This window comes from Canis lupus, chromosome 7, assembly GCF_011100685.1.
Source record: "Canis lupus familiaris isolate Mischka breed German Shepherd chromosome 7, alternate assembly UU_Cfam_GSD_1.0, whole genome shotgun sequence".
NCBI lineage: Eukaryota > Metazoa > Chordata > Mammalia > Carnivora > Canidae > Canis > Canis lupus.
Window position 1 is genome coordinate 2,409,765 of NC_049228.1, and position 25,163 is coordinate 2,434,927.

Here is a 25,163-nt window from a genome sequence, read left to right on the forward strand (position 1 = left end):
CGACATTCATCTACCCAACATGTTTGGCAGGATAAAACTAAATAGAGTGGAGCCCTCTTTCATAATCCCGGTGTTTGAAGTTAGAACGGTGTAATTGTAATCACAGACCTTTTCCATATGTATTCACGTTTCCCACACGAGGCCTGGGTAATGATCTACATCTGAATATATGATCAGTCATCCCTGATACCACCTGATTTTGAGCTAAACGTGTCTCGATCGGATAGTAGGTACGCAACAAGTGCTAAGGATCTGAAGCAGAAAAAAAGCCTTTCTGTTTGGACCGTTGCTTATCTAGTGGTTTCAGTAGAGGGTTTTTTTTGTTTGTTTGTTTTTTAGTTAAAGCAGCGATCCAGTGATCCATGCACAGTGTGTGAGGCTAACAGTGCTAGTAAAAGGGGGTCAGTGTGATCCTGTCTTCCTCGCAGACACCACCCATCGCAGGAGGGCTGCCTGCACTCTTGTCCTTCCTGTGAGTCCCGCAGGGTTATTTTTTGGAGGCTGGGCAGAGAAAGCTCCCACCGTTGTGTCATTTCCTTCAGTGCCAGCAGCTTTGATTCTTAACAAGTGTTTAGAGGAAAGTGTTGGTGCTTATTAATCTGTTTCTTGTCTTACAAACGTGTGGATGCGTGATTGGTGGCAAAACTACCCATCTGACAGCTCTCCACGTAGTCTACACGCAGGACGGGATTGTTACACTGAGCAGATCTGTTCGGAGTTGTTATTCTTTGTAATTACCTTCATTAAGTGAAAGCATGTGTCAATCAACTTTGAACTTTAAACATACCAGTAACTTGCAAGAAAAAAAAATGCATTTCTATTTCCTATAGGCACATGTGTGCTCGAAGATGAGTACGTAGGTAGGTAGGGATATACGCCGCATGCCACACGTAGTCCTGTAATTTTCTGGATGCCTAATTACCCCCTGGTTGGCACCGGCTCACTCTAAATATAAACAAAGCGTACCACACCTCCAGAGAATTGTTGACAAAGTTTACTAGATGGCTAACTCAAGACTCGTGTGAACAGATAGCTTTTATTTTATTTACTTATTTATTTTTTAACAGATAGCTTTTAAATAAGGATCATTCCTCCCTGAGTTTCTGCAAGAAGCCTGCGCGTTCCCCTTAATTTGAACGAGGCGGCTCCCTAGGGACGCAAATCTGAAAACGCATTTGCTCTGTTGCTCCCCCAGGTGTACGTGGACCTGGGGGTCACGGCGCTCCTGATTTGATCAGACTCACCTGGGTCAGAAATCTGCGGAAGCACAGAAGGTTCCACAAGGGGATCCTGGGCTGTAAAGGGCTGCTCTGGAGCGCTGCTCACTGGCCTTCACCGCCTGTCACTCTCTGCTCTGTGACCCCAGCCGCCCTCCCAGCGGCCCATGTTTCTGGAAACCCCGGGATGGGAACAGCACCGTAAAGGACTGAAGGGTAAGATGCCCTGAGGGAGGGAGGGGCGCCGGGCACCTGCCGCCTGGGGTCCCGGTGGCCCCAGCAGCTGTGCTCTGTGAGCAGCCCCTTCCCTCCAGCCGGGGGTGTTGGCGGATGGAGAGGGAGCAGAAGGGGTGGGCTTGGTCCCTGTGGGGCTGGGATGCCTGGGGGTTGGGGGGGCGCTGGGATGCCTGGGGGCTCTGGGGGTGTGGGCTGGGATGCCTGGGGGCTGGGGGGGTTGGCTGGGATGCCTGGGGGCTCCGGGGGGTGTGTGCTGGGATGCCGGGGGGGCTCTGGGGAGGGGGGGCTGGGATGCTTGGGGCTCTGGGGGGGCATGCTGGGATGCTGGGGGCTCTGGGGGCAGGGGTGGGCTGGAATGCCAGGGGCTCTGGGGATGGGGGCTGGGATGCCTGGGGCTGGGGGGGGTGGGCTGGGATGCTGGGGGGCATGGCCTGGGATGCCGGGGGGTTTGGGGGGGGTGCTGGGATGCCGGGGGGCTGGGGGTGATGCTGGGGGAGGTGCTGGGATGCCTGGGGGCTCGGGTGGGAGTGGGCTGGGATGCAGGGGAGCTGGGGGGGGGCGGTGGGCTGGGGGGCCTGCGGGGTCGGCCTCCCAGCTCTCGTGGAAAAGCCGGCGCCCTCGCCCTCGTGTACTTGGGCGCGAGGCGAGGCGGCGGACAGGACAGTGGCGGGACTGGGAGCGGACGGTGGTGGCGGGGATGGAGGGCGCCTGGGCCGGGAGCGCAGGGCGGGCGCAGTGGGTACCCCCCCCTCCCCCGGCCCCCGGTGCAGCAGACGGCCTCTCGGGCTAGAATATTCTACGGAGAATAGGGACACTCCCTGGGGGTCTACATGGCAGTTTAGACACATGGTCGTGAGCGCGGGGGGCTGCGTGGAGCGTCTCTCTGCGGCCCAGGCTGTGACCCGGGTCCCGGATCGAGCCCCCATCGGGCTCCTGCGTGGGGCCTGCGCCTCCCTCGGCCTGGGGCTCGGCCTCTCTCTCTGTGTCTCAGAATAAATAAATAGGGATCCCTATTTATGGGTGGCTCAGAGGTTTAGCGCCTGCCTTTGGCCCAGGGCGTGACCCTGGAGACCTGGGATGAGTCCCACGTCGGGCTCCCAGCATGGAGCCTGCTTCTCCCTCTGCCTATGTCTCTGCCTCTGTGTCTCTCATGAATGAATAAATCTTAAAAAAAAAGGAATAAATAAAATCCTTAAATACAAAATAAAAGCATGGTCGTCTTAGCACTCACAGCTTGCCCCTGTCGAAGTACACTATTTTTATTTCTAACCGTTTTATTGAGATGATGCACACGGCATAGAGTCGGCCCACTTAGACACACGTCCCTGTTCCTACAGCGGATCCGCAGAGCTGTGCAGCCGTCACCACGGAACCAGAATGTTTTCATCGCCCCAAAAGGGCCGACCGGGGAGCGCCCGCCCCCCGGCCTGGCCATCACCAGCTTCTCTCCGCCTCTGTGGATGCACGTCTTCTGCATATTTCACGTGAGTAGAATCAGACAATACGTGGCATCTTGTTCCTGGCTTCTCTCACTTAGTGTTGTCTATTCACCCAAATTGTGCATGTGTCGGTACCCCCTTCCTTTCAGGGAAGAACGGCATCCCACGGAATGCTTAGACCACATTTTATTTATCCATTCACCTGCTGAGGGACATTGAATTGTTTCCACTTTTTTGGCTCTTATGAATATTGCTGCTATGTATATTGGTATACATGTTTCTGTGCAGGTACACTTTTATTTCTCATATATGTGTGTGTGTTTGTATAGATACAAAGATCTATCAATCTATCAATCTAAATCTATCATCTATCTATCATCAATCTATCTATGAGTGGAATTGCTGGGCCATATGATAACTCCCATGTTTAACCTTCTAAAGAACTGCCAGACTTGCTTTCAAAGCAGCAAAGCACATATTCAGCAAAGCAAGACTTTTATATATGCTCTGGCCTCTTGAGAAGCTTTACTTTCTATCCAGACCTCCTCTTCAGGTCAGAGGTCTGCAGCCGCAAGCCTCCAGGGTAGCTGGCCTTGTCTGCGATGTCACAGCAGGTGTCCCGGAGGCCTGCTGGGAGAGAGTGGAAAGACAACCAGGATGAGAAGAAGAGAAGGAGCAGGAGGAAAAGGAAGGAAGGAGGGAAGGCACAGGGGAGGCAGGATTCCCAGAGGTTTGGGCTGTCTGCCCACTCCTAGGCCTAAAGTTGATTAATGTATTTGTATCCTAAGCTTTGCGAGCAGTTTTTGCAAGTGCTCAGGAGGGGAGGGTGCGTGTCAACCTCATGAAGGAGGCTGAACGTTGTGTCATCGGTAGCCTGTCCACAGGATTGCTCATGTCCTGTGGTGAAGGGCAGATAGGAAAGTGACTCACTTCACCTAGGGCAGTGCTTCTGACGCACATGACAATCACCTGGGAGCTTTTAAAAACCGATGGCTGCCTGGGCCTCATGCCGGAGATTCTGATGGCATCTGCCTGGGGTGGGGCCTGGGCGAGAGTATATTTTAAAAGCTCCTCAAGCACCTGCTATATGCAGCCAGGGTTGAGAAGCACCGATGCTGACAGTTTTTGTATTTCAACAAACATTTTAAGAACAGACAACTACCACAACGATCTTTAAATGCATCGTAGAACTTTCTCGGAAGCACACAAAAGCCCCAATTATTGCTACTTTTAGAGGATGCTAGTGAATGGGGGATTTTGGCTCTGATATTAATTGGCTTCCTTGATCTCCCTCGGCCAGAAGTCATTCTCTTTTGGAGCCACGGAGCACATCTGTTGGGACACGTGAAAATCTCGAGGTGGAAGAAAAGATTGTCAGGTGGAGCTGATCTAGGTAAGTCTAAAATCAATGTGGCCTCTCAGAGACCCTTGAGCCTAGAATGGGTTTCCTCATCTCCAATGTGGGAGTTATTCCAGGGAGCGATTCTCCTCAGCCAGCCATGCGCTCATTCATTGTGTATATACGGGGCCCTTCCAGAATGCCTCCGAATAATCCAGGGCGCTGTTGGTGGGTGAACAGCCTGGTTCTCTCTGCTCTGACTTCTGTCTCTGGGAGTCTCAGTGCCCTTCGCATGGCCACCCACCCTAGTCCGGGCCACCATCTTCTCTAGCCTCCACCTCTGCAGACCTTGCTTCTCTCTTAGCCGCCTATGACCTATCCTTCTCAGAGCTGGAGGGATCGTTAAAACAAAAAACAAGGTCAGATATCCTCATTCCCTTGCTCAAAGCTTTCAAATGGCTTCTCATCATACTCAGGATAAAATTCAAGTGCCCCTCTCTTACAAGATCTCACCTGCTCCCACTTCTCCATTCTCCTCTCTCCTCCTTTCTAGCACGTTTGACCTTCATGCTCATGTCTTCCTCGGGGTCTTTGCGCTTGTCCATTCCTCTGCTTGGAATGTCCTTCCTGCCCGCTCATTAGTTGTGGCTTTTCTCTGCCCCGTCCCCAGTGAGCTGACAAGCTTCTCTATTGCAAGGACCCTATGTGAGTCATCTGGGTGTCCCTCACGGCATCTGGGAAGGTCAACTGCATTTAGGAGGTACTCGGTAAGACACTCGAGGATGTGAGTGGACAAAAACGTAAAGAAAGCGACATGCTGCAAAAACCCCTGCCCAAAGTTCTCTGAACAGGTAACTCAAAAGAGCCAGCTCAGCATATTAAAGTCCGATGTGGTTCTCTTGCAGCTCCCGAGAGCTGCAAAGATTTTACGCTTGTGCAAGCAGATCCTCTAAAAGAAGTAATTTTCTCTTTAGGAGAGTAGCAGTACACAGGCTCAGCAGTAAATTCACAGCATTTTACAAGAGGATGAAAAGTGAAAATCATATGAAAAGTAGTAATCGTACACTAGCAGCAACTATCGCTGCACGTTAATGGTATGATGCCATAATTTGACCATAATTTCTCTTTCTTTGTTTCTGGCTCTCTCAACTATGAAAAATGTAGTAGTCTACACAGCATGAAATAAACCAGTGGGAGAATAGACAAATACATTTTGACATAACAGTCTTTGGGGGGAAAAAAAAAAGTCTTTGTTTCCCATATTTCTTAGACCATTTCAGGAATAGTAGGTGTTGTATCTGTATAGGTAATGCAGACAATAGTGTGGACTTTAAAGACATGGTCCGTGAGGGCTGGAGTCCACGGGTTGCCAACATCCAATGAAGGTGGAGACTGGTGGGAAAGGTAGGCACCGTTTCTATCTGTTTTTTCTATCTTTGCTTCTTAATGGGTTTTCTAAAAATGCTTTCACCCTATAGGCACTCATTATGTTTACTATTTTGGAGCTGCTCCTCATCACTCAAAAATTGTCTAGGATTGGCCTCAGTGTACACGTCCAAAAGCAATACATGTGAATTCTAGTGAAATAAAGAAAAACCAGACATGCATAGCTACCACTTACAGAAAATTCTTAATAATAATAATATATTCCTATGTGGGAATACTTGAATATTTTAAGCTCCCCCCCCCCATGTTTTTAAAAACAACATATCATCATAGAACTTTTGGAAAATGCAGAAAACTGTAAAAGGAGAGGGATAAACAGCCCATAACATAGAAAGACTTTTGGACAGTGGGTATTTTATGATGATACACATAGAAATCAAAAGTATTAGGCTTACTGGTTGAAAAGCTCCAAATAAGAGAAAAAATGCAAAAGTATTCCCCTAGGGCTGAAATGAACAGCACATGTAGCGTCTCGGCATCGGCAGTGCCTTCTAGTTTCTGGAAATGCCGTGGTAACTCCTGACCTAAAGGATGACCGTGGAGTGGCTTAGAATCACCACAAGAGATGGGAAGTGGGGTGAAGGCTAGAAATGTGTGTGTGTGTGTGTGTGTGTGTGTGTGTTTGTGGAGGGAATGGGGAAGCAAAGGGGGTTTTTAGGCTATGCATTTAGGGTGGGGAAGGCCAAGGGGAAAAAGAAAAGGGAGCGAACCAGCAGATAGAGCCTCCAGAAGTGGCTCAGTACAGGGCCCTGAGCTGTTGGGCAGCTCTGGTTTGCAGGTTGCCCTCTGGTGGGGGCGGGGGGCAGGGTGGGCAGCTTTGCAGGCACTGAGATCCTAGATCTGGCCTGGGGTCCTTCTTGGGCAGGGTCACCTTCTCTGAGGCCTGGCGGGACACGATTTGGCTGTAAGTCGGCTCCTTTGTACCAACTAGGATGCCATCTCTCCAAGTAGACCAAGAACACAGGAAAGTGGGCTCTGGAGTGTGGAGGTGGACCCTCATCCCAGATTTGTTTTTTTAAAGATTGCATTTATTCATGTATGTATGTATTGAGAGAGAGAGAGTACATGCCTCGTGAGAGGAGGGATGGACAGAGGGAGAAGGAGAGAGAGAACCTCAAGCAGACTCCATCCTGAGCACAGAGGCCGACATGGGGCTCCGTCCCATGACCCTGAGGTCACGACCTGAGCTGAAACCAGAAGTCGGATGCTCAACCGACTAAGCCACCCAAGTGCCCCCATCCCTGTTGTTTTCGGTGAGAAGTGGCTCCAGCTCTCAAGATGCTTTAGGAGAATGTAGACTCGTAGAAAGAACATGCTCCTGGGAGCTCATCATGCACCCGGCTCCCCGCCCAGCTGTACTACTGGCCACCCTTAAGCCCATTATTCTGTTTAGCCTGGATTTGTTTTTTTAAGTGAAATCAATGCCTGTCCTGCCTACCCTTCAGGAGTATCATGATGAGAATAAAATGAGGTGAAAAGAATGAAAGAATATTCCTACTATGCATAGTAATACCCTGTGGCTGATTCCCATGCACCCTTCCAAGCCGTTAGCTCAGCTCCCTCCAGGAGGCCTCGCTGGACCCCTAGCCCGGGTCAGGTGCCCCTACTTCCATAGCAGCTGATCTCTGGCAGATTGAATGGTGGTCAGTTCACTTCTCTGCCTCAGCCAGTGACCAAGGCTAGCTGGTTGGCCCTGTGTCCTTACCCCAGCGCCTAGCACTGCTGGGGGCTCCATAAATCTTCGTGGGCTGAATGAGTTGCCATTGAGTCATTGTGGAATATAATGCAATAGTTACTGGTTTGCCTTTTGTAGAACACACCCAGAAATGGAGACTCCAGCTGCTTGAGACACGACTGCACCCTGGACTTGCTAACTCCCACCGTAAAGCTGCCACATGAGGTATTCACGGGGTGGGGACTTTGGGCCGCAGAAAGGAAATCTGTTAAAACCTCATAACTGCCACTTCCACCCAGGCCAACCAACTCCTTGAGGCCAGAGGTGACAAAAAGAAGACTGAGTGAAGCAGGAGACACACAGAGCCCTGGATTCTGATCCAGCCTTGTCACTGGCCAGCTTTGTGGCGCTGGGCATGGGTCACTGCTCTGGAACTTGGCTTACCTGTTTGCAAAATGAGTTGGTAACACTCTTTGATTTACGTCATCCTGAAAAACAAAAACGTGTGAACCCAGCAATACAGGCTTAGGCAGCCACCCAAAGAGCTGGGTTTTGTTTGCTGGCTAAGATTAGGCAGCAAATAAACTTTTTGTCCCCATGTCTGGCAAGGATGGAAACATGTAAGGCAAAGACGTGGATTGGAAGAACTTGTGATGTGCGTGTGGCTAAGTCCGCGTGTTGGTGTGCGGAGGGCTGGGCCAAGGAGAAGAGGCAGGCTACTAGTTCACGGAGCTGGTTAAGCATCTGTGCCATACTGATAATAGAGCGCCCCAGAGGGGTAGGGGGGTGGGTGTGTGTGGCAGGGAGAGCTGAGTGGAGGGCTCGTAGGGGAAAAGCCATTCATCTTATCATAGGTACGTTTTCATTTGCTATTTTTGGCAAACTTCTTAGGGTGTGATATATTTTTCATTACAACATATTCGTAGCATGACCACTGCCACCATCTCTGGCTGTGTCACCACTGTGCCTCACTCGAGGACATTCTCTATTAAAATTGTAAAGTCCTCTCTAAGCACGTTGTGTTATTTGGTTGCTAAGCTCTTGGCCTTATTTCATTTAAATGAAATAATAAGGGAGTACCTGATATGTTTATTACCCTAATATTATATGTATACTTCGTGCATATGAAAAACATACAACACAAAATACGTCCGACCTTACAGGATAGTGTTAATGACTGCATTCTCAAATTAGTAGTGTGCTTGCTGAATTATATGCGGCATATTTTCCAAATTATTTTTTTATATTTCCAATATTTCCAATATAGTTCCAATTATATTTCCAATAATTTTCCAAATTATTTAAGATTTGGAAGGGTGAAAAAAGTAGTGTGTATTTTCTTTGATATTTTTCACTAAAAGAAATTTTTGTTCATATGCAGTTATTGCCAGATGAACTTGTTGGCTGTTCTTGGTAACGTTCTTATCCCCCCCAACCCCTCTTCATCACTGTGTATTTATTTAATAGCTAAAAGTATGGTCCGCGATTGAATGGAGGATGTTTCAGATCACGGCACTGGTTATCTCATGATCGAAAGGATGGTTGGCTTTCCTACTGTGCAAAAAAAATCAGTGCGTATTTGGAGATTAGAGTGATCCATCATGCATAGAAACTCTTCATTATTACTCTCCAAACTTTTTTTTTTTTAAATGATGTTCCAGATCAAGAAAGAAATGTGTTGTAGACTAAGAATTTCATTGGAGTATAAAAGAAAGAAAATAAGTCTATTCTCTTACAACAGTGTCTAAGATTTATATAGAAATAAGCTTTTTCCTTTGTTTGAAGAGAACAATAGCACAACCCTCTGTTGAGGATGATTTATCTCTTGCTAAACCGCCCTAACTGTTTATGACAGCAAAAAGACAGGTATCATTAACCTTAGGTGTTGACAATTTAGAATTCATGAGAATGAGTTGGAAACACGATAGACGGGTCCCACCCCTGAGTTTGTGGAGAGCAGATGGGTCCCGTGAACCATTGCCATCGATTTCTTCTGTTATCAGAAAACAGTTCCCCTTGAATTTTCATAGAGGGGGTTTGGTTTTTAATGTCCCTTTTCTCTGAAGTTGAAGTAAAAATTGTATTTCAGGAAAAATGGATCTATATTCCAATCAAAGTTTTTTTTTTTCAAGGCCCTAGAATCAAGTTTATTTGTAAATCCATAATTTACTGAACCATTTTACCTTCCTTGTAAGTGATTCATGTATAAATTAGTGATGAATTCCTGATTAATTTATTTTTGCTGCTGTTCTTGGATTTTAAAAGCTTGCATTCCTCAGGATCACCCTCTTCATAAATACCTTCAATAAATTTCCACACAGAACGACGGCTCACGTTCTTTTCTCCTTTACAGGATGATATAATCGGGCATTCTAAAGCAAATAAGAATTCGGTGACCCCAAAAATGTACCAGATTAAAACCGACCAATAAAAAATGAAGTGCTGCTGGAGAACACAGTCCGTAGCTACTCTTGGCCTTAGATACACATGACAACGTGAATTTGGGGTAAGATCTGGCCTTAGTGTGGCATGCATTAATTCACATTTTAGAATCCTTTACGTATGTTTATCTTCATATGACCATATTGCTGTGCTACATTAGATCTGCTTAAAATCTACTGCGAGTATTGATTTTTTTTCTTCAGAAAAATCAACAGAGAGATGGTCTCTCTCCTCTTATAAAGCCCATTAGAGAAAACCAGAACTGCGTTGACATGAAGGAGAATGCTTCCTAATGTACATGACATATTGCCATGGTTCAGAGGACTCAACTCTCGTTCAAATCTAATTAACCGATTTTGTCAAGCTTGGGCTCTACTTTCTGCACGGTGATCACACCTCTATCAACATAAACTCCCCTATTTAGTAACCAGAAGTGGCTAAAGAGGACTGCTGAAAATAGAACTCTCTTAATGTGAGTTTACCCAAGTGGTAACATGACATCCAATAATTACATGAACTGTTTGAATTTCATTGGGGCAGCTTTTTTTTTTTCTTGTTTAAAGATAATTTCCAATTACTAGGAGACTGGAATTTAAGGATGTGTGATTTAGCTGAAATGTTTTAGTAAAACTTGGCAGATAAATCACATACCCTGAATTCCCTTAATAGCTGTTATGATTTTGACATCTTCTTATTTTAAAGAAATTGCTGAAAATTTTGGCAAAACTAATGTGGATGGCTAAAATTGAACTTGACAATATCTATGTGGGGGAAGAGGTGAAATCACTATATTTAGACACGAATCCTCCTATCCACCCCAACCCCATATTCAGGTTAAATGCGCGCACATCCTGGTAGCTGGAACATCTGTTTCTAGCTTGTTGTTCCTCTTGGCTGCTTTTCAATTGGATTTCCTCGAGCAGGTCCCAGGCTTGTCACCGCAGCTAGGGTCTGTTAACCATCACCACTGGTCCTACATTAAGTAGGAGGTTCAGGGCTAAGCTAATAACTCGCCTGCCTCTCTGACTGATCACAGTGATGCTCTCCGCGGCCACTTATCATCAGGCTCCTCTGGGAGGGTGCTCTTCTTTGTCTGTACCTCTGGGGGGAATTGGTTTTGTGTCTCCCTGCTCCTGGAGTTACACGTAGAAAGGCAGAGCTCGTGCACTGCTGCTGCTTCGGAGCGGCCGTGCGGTGCTTTGCCTGTGGACCCGCTGTCCAAGAGCCAAAGGAACCGAGTCTCCAGGTGACACTCACTGTGCCCTTGCCCAGGGCCCTGCGGTATGCATGTGACGGTCCTCCTCTCTTCTTCCTCTTACTCGGAAAAACAGAAAAACCATCACTGAATACAGGTTAGAGGAGGCGAGGCAACATCTAGAACGAAACAGAGTACTCGAGCGTTCCGATCGCCGTTATGATTTGGCATAAAAATCACAAGTGGAAGATGTTTGATGTTTATAGGGCAGCAAGCGTGTGGCCACCACCCCAGGGGGTGAGCTGGGAGTGGGCTTGGAAGGAGAGAGGCAACTGTAAAGATGCTTATAAAGGCTTTTTATACGAGTTGGTGGCTTCCTCTTTATACGTGCTCCAGGCTGACTATAAGAGGGGATGGCCACATTCAAGGATAGGTGAAAAACGCTCAGAAAGTTTGCTGATGGGCTGGAGGGTGGGGTGGCAGGGGCGGGGGTGCTGAGTTTGCTTCCCATTTCCACTCCCTAGGTGGCTTCTGAGACAGCCAAGAAACGTGTGTTCAATCCGGCCCTCACATCGGGGATCGACACCGTCCTGGGGTGACTTCCACAACTGAGGGCGGACAGACCTAGGCCCCCCTCTGCTGGGCCCTGTGCCCACTTTGAACTTGATGAGTTCCCTAGGGCAGGCATTCACAGGGAAATCTCTTTTGCCAAACCTTGCCCTGGTTCCCGTGTGGCTCTACAGCGAGGTGAGACACAAATCCTGGATGAGAAACCTCAGGAGGTCGTAACACCAGGAGATCAGGTGCGGTTACCGAAGCGCAGCAAGTAAGACCAAGATGCAGCACTTCTGATACACACGTGGTGCTCCTTCTCTTGAGGGAGAGAGGGAGGGAGCTGGATGTCATCCAGACCTCTGACTACCCAAGTCATGAGTAGACCTAGCCCTGGGTCTTCCTAAATATAATGAGAACAGATATTTTGTTCTGATTTTTATCTATTGCCTTTGCTTACCCACTTTATAAACACTTCTGGAAAAAGGACCCAACCTTTGGGAATTGTACTTGTTAAAATCTGCTCGTTAGCCTGCTTTTTAAGGTGCGGAATTCCATTGTTAAAGTGGTTTGAACTTTAAAGAGAAAATAAATTGACGGTATAAAGAATCAGCAAAAACTCGAGCACTTGGGGATGAGCCTGGGATTGCCTTTTTGATCCTGCTGGCAAGAAGAAAACTGCAGCTGCTGCAGCCGGGTAGTGGTTGCGCAGAAGGTGCTGGCTGAAACGTACTGAGCACGTACTAGGCAGCCAGCCTTGCACTGAGTGCTTTGCCTGTCTCGCCTCCCTGAATCTTCACAAGAATCCCCCAAAGTCTCTGTTGCCTTTATATTTACTCAGAGCCCGAACAGTGCGGTGGTTCTAAAAGTTCACCAGCACAGCAAGCATCTGCGTCTCCTGTCTCCTGTGTAAGGAAACTCTGAGAGGCGGGCAGAGTCAGGGGGAATGGATAAATAGAGGATGGAGATTAAGGGGTGCACTTGTGATGAGCAGTGGGTGATGTCCGGAAGTGCTGCGTCACTGTATTGTACACCCGAAACTGATAGGACACTGTGTTAACTATCCTGGACTTAAATAAAACAGCCACCTACAAAAAAAAAAGGAAGACAACTCTGAGAAATACCTGGATCCTTCCTTCCCTTCAGCCCCCACTCTGTCCGTTCCTGTTTAAGCTGAGGGAAACCTTTATCGTACATACGGATGGGGTGAACCTGAGAAAAGCCTTGAAGAAAGATGACGTAAGTTGAAAAATCACTTGGAACCGCAGTTCCAGCCCTGAGCTTTGCAGAAAAAAATGAAAAAGATCTGGAGTGAGGGCGGAAAGGCAGTAAAGAGCGGCTACAGAAAAGGAAGAACCAAATGGTCAGTGAATGTGGTCTTGATATTAACAGTTTCAGGGTTGGGGACGCCTGGTGGCTCAGCGGTTGAGCATCTGCCTTCAGCCTAGGGCCTGATCCTGGAGACCCGGGATCGAGTTCCACGTCGGGCTCCCTGCATGGAGCTTGCTTCTCCCTCTGCTTGTGTCTCTGCCTCTCTCTCTGTGTCTCTCATGAATAAATAAAATCTTTAAAACAAACAATTTCAAGGCAATTAAGATCCTTATTATGACATCTTTCCAACTAATCTACCATCCTCTGTATTAGAGTGACTTGTTTTGGGACAAATGATGATTATGTATAATAATAATGAACTAAGGGGCAGTGGGAGGCTCAGGGGTTGAGCGGCTGCCTTCAGCTTGGGGCGTGACCCCAGGGTCCTGGAATCGAGTCCCGCAGGGAGCCTGCTTCTCCCTCTGCCCCTTGTCTCTGCCTCTCTCTGTGTGTCTTTCATGAATAAATAAATAAAATCTTTAAAAATAGTAATAATAATGAAAGAACTCAGAGCAGTAACATATAAACACCATGACTAAGTCCAGATTATTTCCAAATACTGGGGAAGGAGAAGGAAGATACATATCAACTAGCAGTATTAATTCAAACTCCTTACTGAATTTTATTATTTTATCATCTTTTATTTCATTAAGAAAGAAAGCAAGCACATGCTCATGAGCGGGGGCGGGGGAGAGAATTTCAAGCGGGCTCATGCCCAGAGCAGAGCCTGCCGAGGGCTTGATCTCATGACCCTGAGATCATGACCTGAGCCAAAATCAAGAGTCCCAACACTTAACTGACCGAGCCACCCATGTGCCCCAAACTCCTTACTTCATTAAAGAAAATATTTTGTTTTAAAGACTTCACATACTACTTACATTATTTCTTGATGAAAAAATAAATAAAAGTAACTGCTCATACTTTCTGCCTGTAGTGTAATTTTCTTATTTTAGGATTTTGTTTTACTTTGATATAGTTCTGCTCAGGCACCAGACTCAATTTTGCATCCTGCCTTTCCCCCACTTAGCATTCTATTTTATGCATAGCACTTGCAACGGTCTTAAATATGATACAGAGACAAGGTCTTGTTTGTTTTAAAGATTTTATTTCTAAGTAATCTCTATACCCAACATGGGGCTCGAACTCACGACCCTGAGATCAGGAGTCTTACACTCTACCGACGGAGCCAGGCACCTCCACAGACAAGGTTTTTAATGGATGTATAATATTCTGTCCAGGAGGTGGCCCAGAGTTACCCCATAGCTCATATTTTGGGGTTGTTGCCAATGTTTTACTGGCAAATATGTTTATATGCATAAACATTTTAATAACTAGGATTTCCTCTGTGTTATAGTCCCTGAATCATAGCATCCAATGGTATGCATAGTTGAAGTCTGAGATCCTTTAATTTTTCAATAACAGAAAGCCCTCCTTCAAGGTTTTAATTTAGCGGAGGAGCTGAAACTTCTCCTACAGGGAATTTGCTTATCTGACCCATGTCTTCTTAATATATGCAGCGGTTCCTGGCTAATTCAGAAACACTAAGGTGATAACCATAAAATTTAAAGTGAAAAAGAACCACTTCCTACTCTGTGCTCAATACAAACATATTTTCCAGAGTAAAAAAAAAAAATCAATCTGATTTATCTTCATATATTTATAAATTTGGCTTGCAAATATATCTTAGGGAAGGTAGTAGATGGAATTAGGAGGAGCAAAAACAGAGAGGGTGTATTAATAGGTCTGTAATGATATAAAATTTATTCTGGGGGTAAGGTAAAACTTTATGGTTCATAAATAGCAAATTCATTATATTTTTAATACTCGGGTTATATTAACACCATATAACATCTTTATGGTACCATTAGTAGCGTTTAAATCCTTGACTCAACTTGAAAAACAAACATTTCCAAATCTTGACCATGAAATGATTAGCCAAATAAAATGTTTTAATAAATATTATTGGATTAGAACATGGTTGGTTGGTTCATAAACTGTCTTATAAATGTTTTATGTCATCTGTTATACTGCATTTTTAAATGTTAACAAATTAATTTATTTTAAAGGCCACATCAAGGTGAAAACACCTTGTTTTCACTGGGGCATTAGGCAGCAGGACAATTCATCATGTGGCCATTTCTCATTCAGTCATATCAGTGGCAGAAGAAATGTTAAGACATAAAATGTGGTATGGTTTGTTAAATATTCATTTATAATTTGCATTCATTATTAAATTATGTGTTGGGTTAATCTTAAAAATACAGTGTCATAAAGCTCTCAGAAGAAATAATAAATATTTAATAATTTAGTGTTACTTTAAGTGTTGACTAGAATGCACACAAATGTTTGTCAGTAATGATACTTAATTATTCCGAGGAGATTTGATCTGCATCGGTATTGAGTTCAATAATTCATTCCAGTCTTTGGGTCACTAAGAGAAATATCAGTTTGGGGATCCCATCTCTTCATGATTAATGGTGATTCAGCTACTTGCTCCTCATGGTAATACTGTCATTCATTGCCTTAAACCATTTCAACAGAGTGGTGACTTTGAGGGGCTTATTTTTTAGTGGCCTCCATGACTTTCATGATAAATTTCACTTTTGTTCTGGAAGCTTAAGAGTTGAAATTCTCTGTGATTCAGTCCTTTGAGTGACTGTCTCCGAATACAGCAAATTCCAGGCTGAGAATTTCTCATGCTCGAATAGTCAAGTATTTGATTAAGCTCCATAGCCATGATATTCAATTTGCATTTGGTAAACTGAAAAAGTACAACCATCATGAGAAAGCTGGATGTGGCGGAGAGGTGATTTGTATTATAGTAGCCTGGTAGCTGCCCAATGAACCATGTAAAAACAGTTCATTAAAATGTTTATGTGCTTGGCTGGTTAATGCAAAGAAAGCTTTATTGCAGCCTTATAAAACCTTAGTAACTTCAGGTTGGAGTCAGATCAATGCATTGTAATAACTCAGGCATATGCTCCAACTCTCCTGGAGTGGAAAGAAGAATCCAGAAACTTCCTTGTTTCAATGACCACATATTTTCAGGTGTTTAAAGTGACTCCTAGACTTCATTCCTTTTAGCTCTTTTTAAAAACAGATAAAATATTCCAAGTTCACTTGTAGGCAATTTGCAATCTTTTTTTTTTTTTTTTTTTGCATGAAACCTTGGATTACTATTTGTAATAAAATCTGATCAATGGATTTGTGACTACATTTTGTTTGGAGGTTAAACTTTTATGGTATCTCAGCTATTTTGAACATCAAAAAAATGGTATTAAATTGGAGAATAGATATGCTAATTTATCTGTGAGCTGGTTTTTCTCATTTACTTCAACATTTTGGGGGGATATATAGACCTATTTTAAGCCCATGAGGATATTACTGGGAGATTATAACTGTACGAGACAATTAGATTCCTCTCTGTTGGCATTTAAAAAAAATATTTAAAAAAACAATTGAATCCATAAGAGAAATGATTCTTTAAAACTCCCTTAAAATAAACAAAACACCCATTTTTAATAGCAAATCGATCTATGCGGCCATTTACCTTCATAGGGTATACACAATTAGACTTACAGATGGGAAGTAGTATTTCCAATTCATCAATATAAAGCCCTCTAATAAAAATGGTTTATTCATTAGATTAATATGTTGAAAACAAGCATGAGAACAAAAATGCTTTTAGGAGCAAAGCCAAAGGTGCTAACATCATAAAAAAGTAGAACACTAAGATATCTCTATATGTTCCTCTCCTTCCCTTGCTATACACACCACTATTTATTATAACAAGCTAACACAAAGAGGAAGAGACCACAGAGTCAATGTTATGGTAAAAAATGCAGCAATTAAAACAGATGCTCCTTACAGCCAGCAGTCTCCAGACATTAATGTTCTGTGCATCAGCCAAGCCATGGCGTTTGAAAATTGTCCTTTACTAGTCAATTTAGTGTAATTTTGATCTTTACATGCTTGAGAACATCAAGAGCTTCTCTTACCACTCCCCCCCCCACCTCCTGTAAGTTGGAGATTGGATGGCTGCTCCTAATTGGCATTCAGAGTAATTTTTTCCTAATTTCTAGAACTGTCTAATCTAAGGGGGAGTTCCTTTGGGATTAGGTACTGTATCATATCAAGATGAATTTGACTCCAACATACAGGATATATTCAAAATATATTAGTAATAAATCCCCCAGCACCAACCACCATGTGTTTATACATGGTAGACACTCAGTAAACCTTTGCTGAATGAATGAAGGAATGTTGAAGGAGTGTCTTTTAAAATCTGCTTTGAAATCCGATGGATGGGTCCTCTTATCTGAGTCTGAGGTTGGAGAGAAGGATGGGAAGGGAAGACTTCATGACGTTCAATAAAAGAAGTAAAATATTGATCTGCTTTGGAGCTCCAGCCTGGCCTTTGGATGAACATTGTTTAAAATATCAATTAGCACACTGCTGGATATAAGGTAGTTTTCCTTCCGTTCGTGCATTTTTAACATAGACTTTGAGCTGTTGAGTTGGGTCTGAAGCCACACCATTTTAAGGCCACTCAATTGAGAATCTCTTCTTGTCATTTTAGATTGCACATTCCATCACCTTTCCTATAAGATGAAGAGGATGTAAGCAGTGATGTGGCCTCTGGTGCATCCTCCTCTGGCTCGTGATTATAAATGGGGCACTTACGTGTGCTGCCCTATGTCATACTCCAGCCCTGTAGACATCCGTGGCCATAGTTAGACTGGGATGACTGTTTTGGCTTCAGATGAAACTCAAAGCAAGTCAAGAATCAATTTTTAAATTTATTTGACTAACATCTGTGTGTGTGTGTGTGTGTGTGTGTAACTATGGCTTGTGAATACAATGGGAGAGGGAATAGTGCAAAACTGGAAAAGAAGGCCCTAGCTTTGAAACTCACGATACTTATGATCATGGCTTTTCAATTCCTAGGATGAGAAAAGAGGTCTTGGGTAAGTTTAGTGAAGCGTCCTCATCACTGGCAGTTTCAAAGAGGCTGAGTGGGGCAGAGAGAGAAGGCTTGCTAACCATGTGGGTCTCCTCAAGCCCTCTCAGGTTTAATTGCAAGCATAAATGACCCCCAGTCCTGCAGCATATCAACTTGATGTGTATAATTGATAGCCAAACATTTTTTACAGGCTGTTAAATGGTAAGGCCAGAATGAAATGCATATAATGTTGATTAAAGTGATTTTTTTTTTTTTTTTTTTTTTTTTGTACAAAAGGGTCAGAGACATTAACAAGTTAAAAGAAAGTGTGAGCTCTGTTCTTATTCCTCTAACCTTTGTTCGGTTTTTTCCCATAATTGACACCACATGTTTACCATGCCTATTTTTGTCAAACGTAAGGCTGTAAGTATTGAATGTATTTAGAAGTGCTCTTGAGATTAAGGCACTCACAGAGTGCTCAGAAAGGTAGATTTCAGATATTATTGTAGCACATGGTAAAGGAGTAAGATTTAAATAAACCCCTCTAGTGTGCCTTGTATTAAATTGTCTGGCTCATAATAGCAGACTAAAGTAACAGTAACTCTGAAAAGGATTCAAATGGACATCTAAATGATAATTACCGGGTAATTTTGTTTTGGTTATAATTTGTGGTGTTATTTTTATAACTGACATGAGACATAATATATTTTTCAGGGTTCTGCAATAGCAGGGCAACAAATGAAAGCTGTCAGAAAGTATTTGTAGGAACAGTTATTGAAGAAAGCTGTGAGGTTGTTGAAATGCTGCACAGACTCGATTTTTTGTTTTGTTTTGTTTTTAGTCCAAGGAGCAGTAGAATACTTTCTGAAAAATGTAATGACTGTGGACATGCGTTGTATCACAAGCCCTCTGCCTTGGCTTCTAAAATACTTTTTCTTAACTCAAAACCCAAAGGTACCTTTCAAGGATTTCTTCGACACGTCCTGTGTCTTAAGGTAAAGAGCACTGAGCATTTGATGCTGTGGGTGCTCAGGGTCTTGCCTCACCTTCCATTCTCCGGACCCATCATCCCTCTCCCCTGCCTTACCCTCTCCTCTGCTGTCTGTGCTTTGGATCTGTCTGTGGCATCAGGGACTCCGTAGGGTCTTTAGCGCTTGGTCCTTAACTGGCAGCACTCAAATCTACTGAATAACTGACCTCTGCCCGAGCCATGAACCAAGACCGATGAGCAGACCACCCAAACTCCCTGCAACTACCAGATGCCATTTACGCTCAGGCCCTTCCAACGCGACGTAATTTCATGGAATTTACCTCGCTGCTCATATGGCTCTGATTATTTGCTGACTTGTAATTTTAGTTATTTGCGTGCAAGTCTTATCTTCTTGCCACACTGTAAGCTGCTGGACGACAAGAGCTATGCCTGATGTCTTTCTGTGGGTCTTCCCCCGTTTCCTGGGCTTAGTACGGTGCCCCGCACAACCTGGAGACTCAGTAGACACGTCCAGAGCGAATGGTTGACACTTAAGCTACAGACATGGACTATCCTAAAGATAACCCAGTTTGGAAGGCCCAGAGATTGCCCACCTCTCTGGCTGAATCTGCAGCTATTCAAAGTAAGTTTCCAGTTTCTTATTTCCATAGATACGAAATCAAGAGGATATATATTTTAAGATCTCCACAATATCTTATTTCCGGAGATCTGAAATCAAGATGTTATATCTTCCTTCATTGAGTAGGAAATAGCTCTCACGCCTGCTGTGGCAGCACAAGGCTGAAGGAGTTATAATGATCCTTGAACTCAAATCTACTGATAACACATTTTATTAACTGGCTGGAGACCAGAGTAAGACTGTGGGTGAAACCAGCGGGTCTGAAGCAATTCTAATTTCCAGGCACAGAAACTGCACTTTTGAGGAGCAGAATTTAATTTGAGAAGCGAGGAAGTTCTACCAATCATTTAGTTTCTTTCTTCCCTGAAGTCATAGGAAAAGGCGAATGCACAGCCTCAAGCACTCAAATATTATTGTTATAATAAGGAGACACACTTGCCCTGCACTTTGTTTGCATGATGGTAATTTTGGGGAAATTACGCAAGAGGCTATGTTTCTTTACGAATGTGTCTAACTTTTCCAATTTGTCCGCCTCGTAGAGATTTAAAATAACAAAATCAGTTACTGAAGTAAAATGGGAGAAAAAAAAAAATCAGAACTTTTCTACATATATTTACCTTCCAGAAAAAAGAATTCTTTCATTCCAAATTTCATTTTTTCCTCAATTTCTGTTCAGTCCTTGATATTAAATTTCAATGATAGTGATTTAATACTAAGATATTTTTTCACATCGAGAGCTCATCAGTGCAAGGTAAGATATTTCTAATGTAAGTTATAAAAGTGAAAATTCAAGAAGACTGAAGTTAGAAACATGTTTGTGTCTTTTTTTTCCACGACGAACCCATGTCTATTCTCTATGAAATTGATGTCAAAAAAGTATTATATATTTTCAGTAGGAAATAGAAGGCTGCCCTCTACTATCCTTGTCGGGATGTCGTATCCCTTTAATCATACTTTTCATTTCAGTACATTGAAATTTCCGTTACCAAGGACAACATCATAAATAAAAGTGTTTGTGAAATTTTACCTGCGGCTTCCTAACTTTGTGCATTAAGCATGAGACTAGCAGAGAGGTGGTCAAATGTGAAAATTTATAATCATTTATTACGTACGGCTGAAGCAAGAAGGGAATAAAAGCGTGAAGGCATACATCTATAAACGGAAGCCGAAAAGCTTAAATGAAAAGTAAAGTGAATTTCTGTGTCTTGTCATAAAGTAATGAGAAGCTAGAGCTTTTATTCATAGCAACCCAAGATGCATTTACTCTCAATCTAGCTTCAGCAGTAAACGCTTCCCTGATGTATTGCTTTGGACTTACAAAGAAATATTTGTGCTCTACATAATAGTATAGTTAGGAGAATTACTGCATGGTTGAGAAGATTCTATAAAGGTTTATAGCTGGTGGTGTTACTGTAATTTAATCACAATGTAGCTAATGTAGTACTTTAATATCACAGGTTACTTTTTTATTTACCATTTATTAGTAACTGACAGAGTCAATCATCTCTACATCATAAACAAATCATGGATGGATTCTGTAGAAACCCTAAAATTCCAGAATAGATGTACTATAGTTGTTCTACACTACCACATTCCCTGTAATGAGCTAACCATCAAATTATTATTTAGATCTGTGGAATGTCAGTCAGGCTCCTTGTTCTCAGTCCATTGGCCAAAGACAACTTGAGAACATTTTATGTTACGCAAACAATTAGCCCTGCACGTTGTTTATGCGCAGAAATAAGTCACTGGCCCAATTCAAGCAACGACTGGAAGTGATTTCTGAAGAAACTTAGGGCGTTTAGCTAGAGAGTCTTCCTGCGTGTTTCGTAATATGTGCATGAGCATTACCATAAAATTAAGCTTCAGCCGATGCTTTCTCATCACAATTTTTAATGAAAAGTTTGTTTTTGCATTTGAAAATAAAATGCAATTGCTTCTATACTTTGTTTTATATAGCCCCCTTTGTATAGGTAGCTAGAGAGATGATACTAAATACATATGTTAGTAATTATATATTAATAATTATTATATATAATTTTTAAATATTAAAATTTATAATTATTTTTATATATTATAATAATTATAAATATATAGTGATAATTACTCATTACATGGACGCCTGGGTGGCTCAGTGGTTGAGCATCTGCCTTTGGCTCAGGTCGTGATTTTGGGGTCCTGGGATCGAGTACCACATTGGGGTCCACGTAGGGAGACTGCTTCTCCCTTTGCCTGTGTCTCTGCCTCTCTCCGTGTCTCTCATGAATGAATGAATGAATGAATGAATGAATAAATAAATACTCTTTAAGAAAATAATTATTCATTACATAAATCAAGTCTCGTTACATAAGGAGTATTAATCAAGACTAGTCAAAGAAAGGCACTAACGTATAGAAGCTGTGTGACGTTGTGGAAAGTAGACTGACTGCAAATCTAAGTCTAAGCCAAGGCTTGATTCTCCTACCTTGGACGAGTCTCCTGACCCTGGTGAATCTCTGTCGTCTCATCTGCAAAATAGAAGTAGTGGGATTTGCCCTACTTATCCCTCTGGATTGTTGTAAGGATCAAATAAGACACATTGCATGATAAATCACTCTGCAAACTGAACAGGCCCACAAACTATCAGTGCTTTGGACATAAAAGACAATAAATAAATGCAGAATTCGGTGTTCAGAGCAGGTTCTTTTTATGTAATATTTCAACAGCCTTTATTACAAACTGGGCACAAAAGTCATGTAAAAAAGGCTTGTCATCTAGCTAATATTTTTTGAGCACCTACTATGTGTCATGCTGCCAGAGCCTATTGCATCAAGAGTAGTTGATGAAAGTTTCCAAAAGGATAGTGAATTGGAACTAGGTTACGGGTTAGTATACAGCTGGTTGCAATCATCTCTTCTCGAACCTTTGCACTTGAGACTGTATGCCACCCTGCCTTTTAGTGTGATTGATTAGATTTGTAAATTTTTTAATTTCTGGGAATGTATAGACTTTTCAATTCTCTGTAGATCTCCAGCTCTTTGAGACTAGTCCCATGTGAAGTCGTTAGGCTACAATTTGGTGGCAGTGACCGATCTCTAGCTTAGGAGGTGATACTTCTGGAAATAAAAATAGCCCCACTCAAAAGCACAGTCTTAGATTAACAACTCAAAGAAAGAGAAACAATTTTCAGGTAACTGAAGTGACCATTCAGTTGAGAACAGAAACGTCAACACAGGCATGGGTTTTATTGATTTTTTTCATGATGTTATTTAGCTCATGGTGCCTGGAATACCCTCTCCTTTGTCTGTCAAAGTCTTACTAATTCTTCAACTCTGACCAGTTGAAAGATCACCTCTTGTGTAAAATTTTCCCACCTATACCTTGATTTCCACCATACTATTTCTCATAGTTCTAAAATTCTGCTTCTATTACAGTTATTTCCATGTCATTACTTATTATACTCTCAATTTTTATTTTTTTTATTTTTTTTTAAATTTTTATTTATTTATGATAGTCACAGAGAGAGAGAGAGAGAGAGGCAGAGACACAGGCAGAGGGAGAAGCAGGCTCCATGCACGGAGAGCCCGACGTGGGAGTCGATCCAAGGTCTCCAGGATCACGCCCCGGGCCAAAGGCAGGCGCCAAACCGCTGCGCCACCCGGGGATCCCTATACTCTCAATTTTTAAAAGCAAGGGCAAGTCATCTTCATCTTGGAGCTCTTTTTGACTTCTTGTGTCAGGCTTTGTACAAGAAGCTAATCAAATGGTTGTTGAATTTTGTTACTGCTATTTAAAAAAAATTGATACAGGTGCATATATAACATTAGGATTTTAAAATCTTAGTGGCTTCAAAAATAAGAGCTAAGGCTATGTTACAGATGATAACAGTGTGATATGTTGGTTTTATTTTTTCTTTTATGATAAGACAGTGTGATATATTGGTTTTATCTTTTATGAGATTAATTTTTAAAATTAATGTTAAATGAAAATTATGTTTTAAACATCAGCAAAGTTTATATATTACATGCAGCATAACCGTATTCTTTCTCCTTTGTAGTTGATTTTAACTCTTTCAATTCTGTACATCTGATGACATACTCTTTAGAACAAAGCCACACAGTTCTGGCCAGAATGGTCCTCCTGTGTTTGCAGCACTGCCATGGGTACAAAAGGGGGCTCAAGGAAAGAAGATGACATACTTTCCAGGAGACTTTGCTGTTAGAATTATAACAGATCGGGGGGGGGGGGGGCGGGTCAGCTCTCTATTCAACCAAAATATTTTGAGGATCCCTGCTAAGGGGTAGGTGCTCTATGACTTGGTATTGATGGAATATCAAAGAGGGAAAACGGATGAGAGGATTTATATATCCCACTTTTCCAGCCACACTGTATTCGAGGCACATTATCTCCCTTCTAGAATATTGAACATTTTATCTCAGGGACAAGATAATAGAAAATTATAGCAAAATAGGATTGATAAAATATTCCCAATGCCTTCTTATTTGAGGTTTTTTTTTTTTTTTTTTTAATTTATGATAGTCACACAGAGAGAGAGAGAGAGGCAGAGACACAGGCAGAGTGAGAAGCAGGCTCCATGCACCGGGAGCCCGATGTGGGATTCGATCCCGGGTCTCCAGGATCGCGCCCTGGGCCAAAGACAGGCGCCAAACCGCTGCGCCACCCAGGGATCCCTTGAGGTATTTTTTTTAAGTTTTATTTATTTACTTGAGAGAGAGAGAGAGTGCGAGCATGAGCGTGCATGCCCTCAGGACAGGCAGAGGGAGAGAGAATCCTGAAGCAGACATACCTCTGAGCATGGAGCCTGATATGGGGTGCGATCCCAGAATCCTGAGATCATGACCTGAGCCGAAATTAAGAATTGGCCACTTAACCTACTGAGCCACCCAGTTACCTCAGGAAAATGCAATTTTTAATCTTCTAAATAATTTATCTTTCTATCACTATAAGGTAAAGAAATAAACTAAAATATTTGTTAGTGATAATAGAGAATTATGATTTAGTGGGGAAAAAAAACAATTGTTTGGGAAGTTCTGCATATTGCATCAGGTTTAACTACCTGAGTAGTTTCATGTCTATGTAAATAAAAAAATAATTTTTGATAGTTCATTTCATGTGAAATGTCTAATTGTACCTTTTACAATTACAGACTAAGATCATTTAGTTTGGCTTAGTAAAATATTTGAAAGTCTACTCTGTGCCAGGTTCTTTGCTAGGGGTGTGTGTATGTATGCGTGTGTGTGTGCACATGTACGTGTGCCTATGTTCTGGAGGATGTTGTGAAGAGAAAGAGAAATAAGACATGAGGTCTGCTCTGGAGGATGCAGATTGCTTAAATGTCAAAGGGCTTAGCATGGATGATGGAGCATGCACAGCATCTATGAGGGATTTCATTAATAGTAAGTAGGATCTTTCATATAATATTTGAGACTTATTTTCCCAATTACCTTTCCTTTTACTTGTTTTTAGATGTCTATTCTTTTTGACTGGAATCTATCATGTATTGTAATTTTTTTTTCTATTTTCTTCCAAATCTTGGGAAACTATCATTCTTCCAAAGAAGTGATAAATACACATGGGCTTTTCATGATTCATATTTAACTCTTAAATCTAGTGTTGTTAAAGATACATTTAAAAAAAAGATATTTATTCATTTGAGGCAGAGAAAGAGAACATGAACAGGGGGGAGAAGCAGAGGGAG

General features: G+C 42.7%; 1 long non-coding RNA gene across 1 annotated transcript; it reads right to left on the reverse strand.

Moving 5' to 3' along the window:
• Positions 1–2,767: 2,767 nt before the first annotated feature.
• LOC111096852 lies at positions 2,768–21,975 on the reverse strand. Its single transcript, XR_005361551.1, has 3 exons — positions 21,930–21,975; positions 7,798–7,841; positions 2,768–3,523 (listed from the first exon to the last, which is right to left on the reverse strand). It is a non-coding gene; the product is annotated as an uncharacterized LOC111096852 (long non-coding RNA).
• Positions 21,976–25,163: the final 3,188 nt, after the last annotated feature.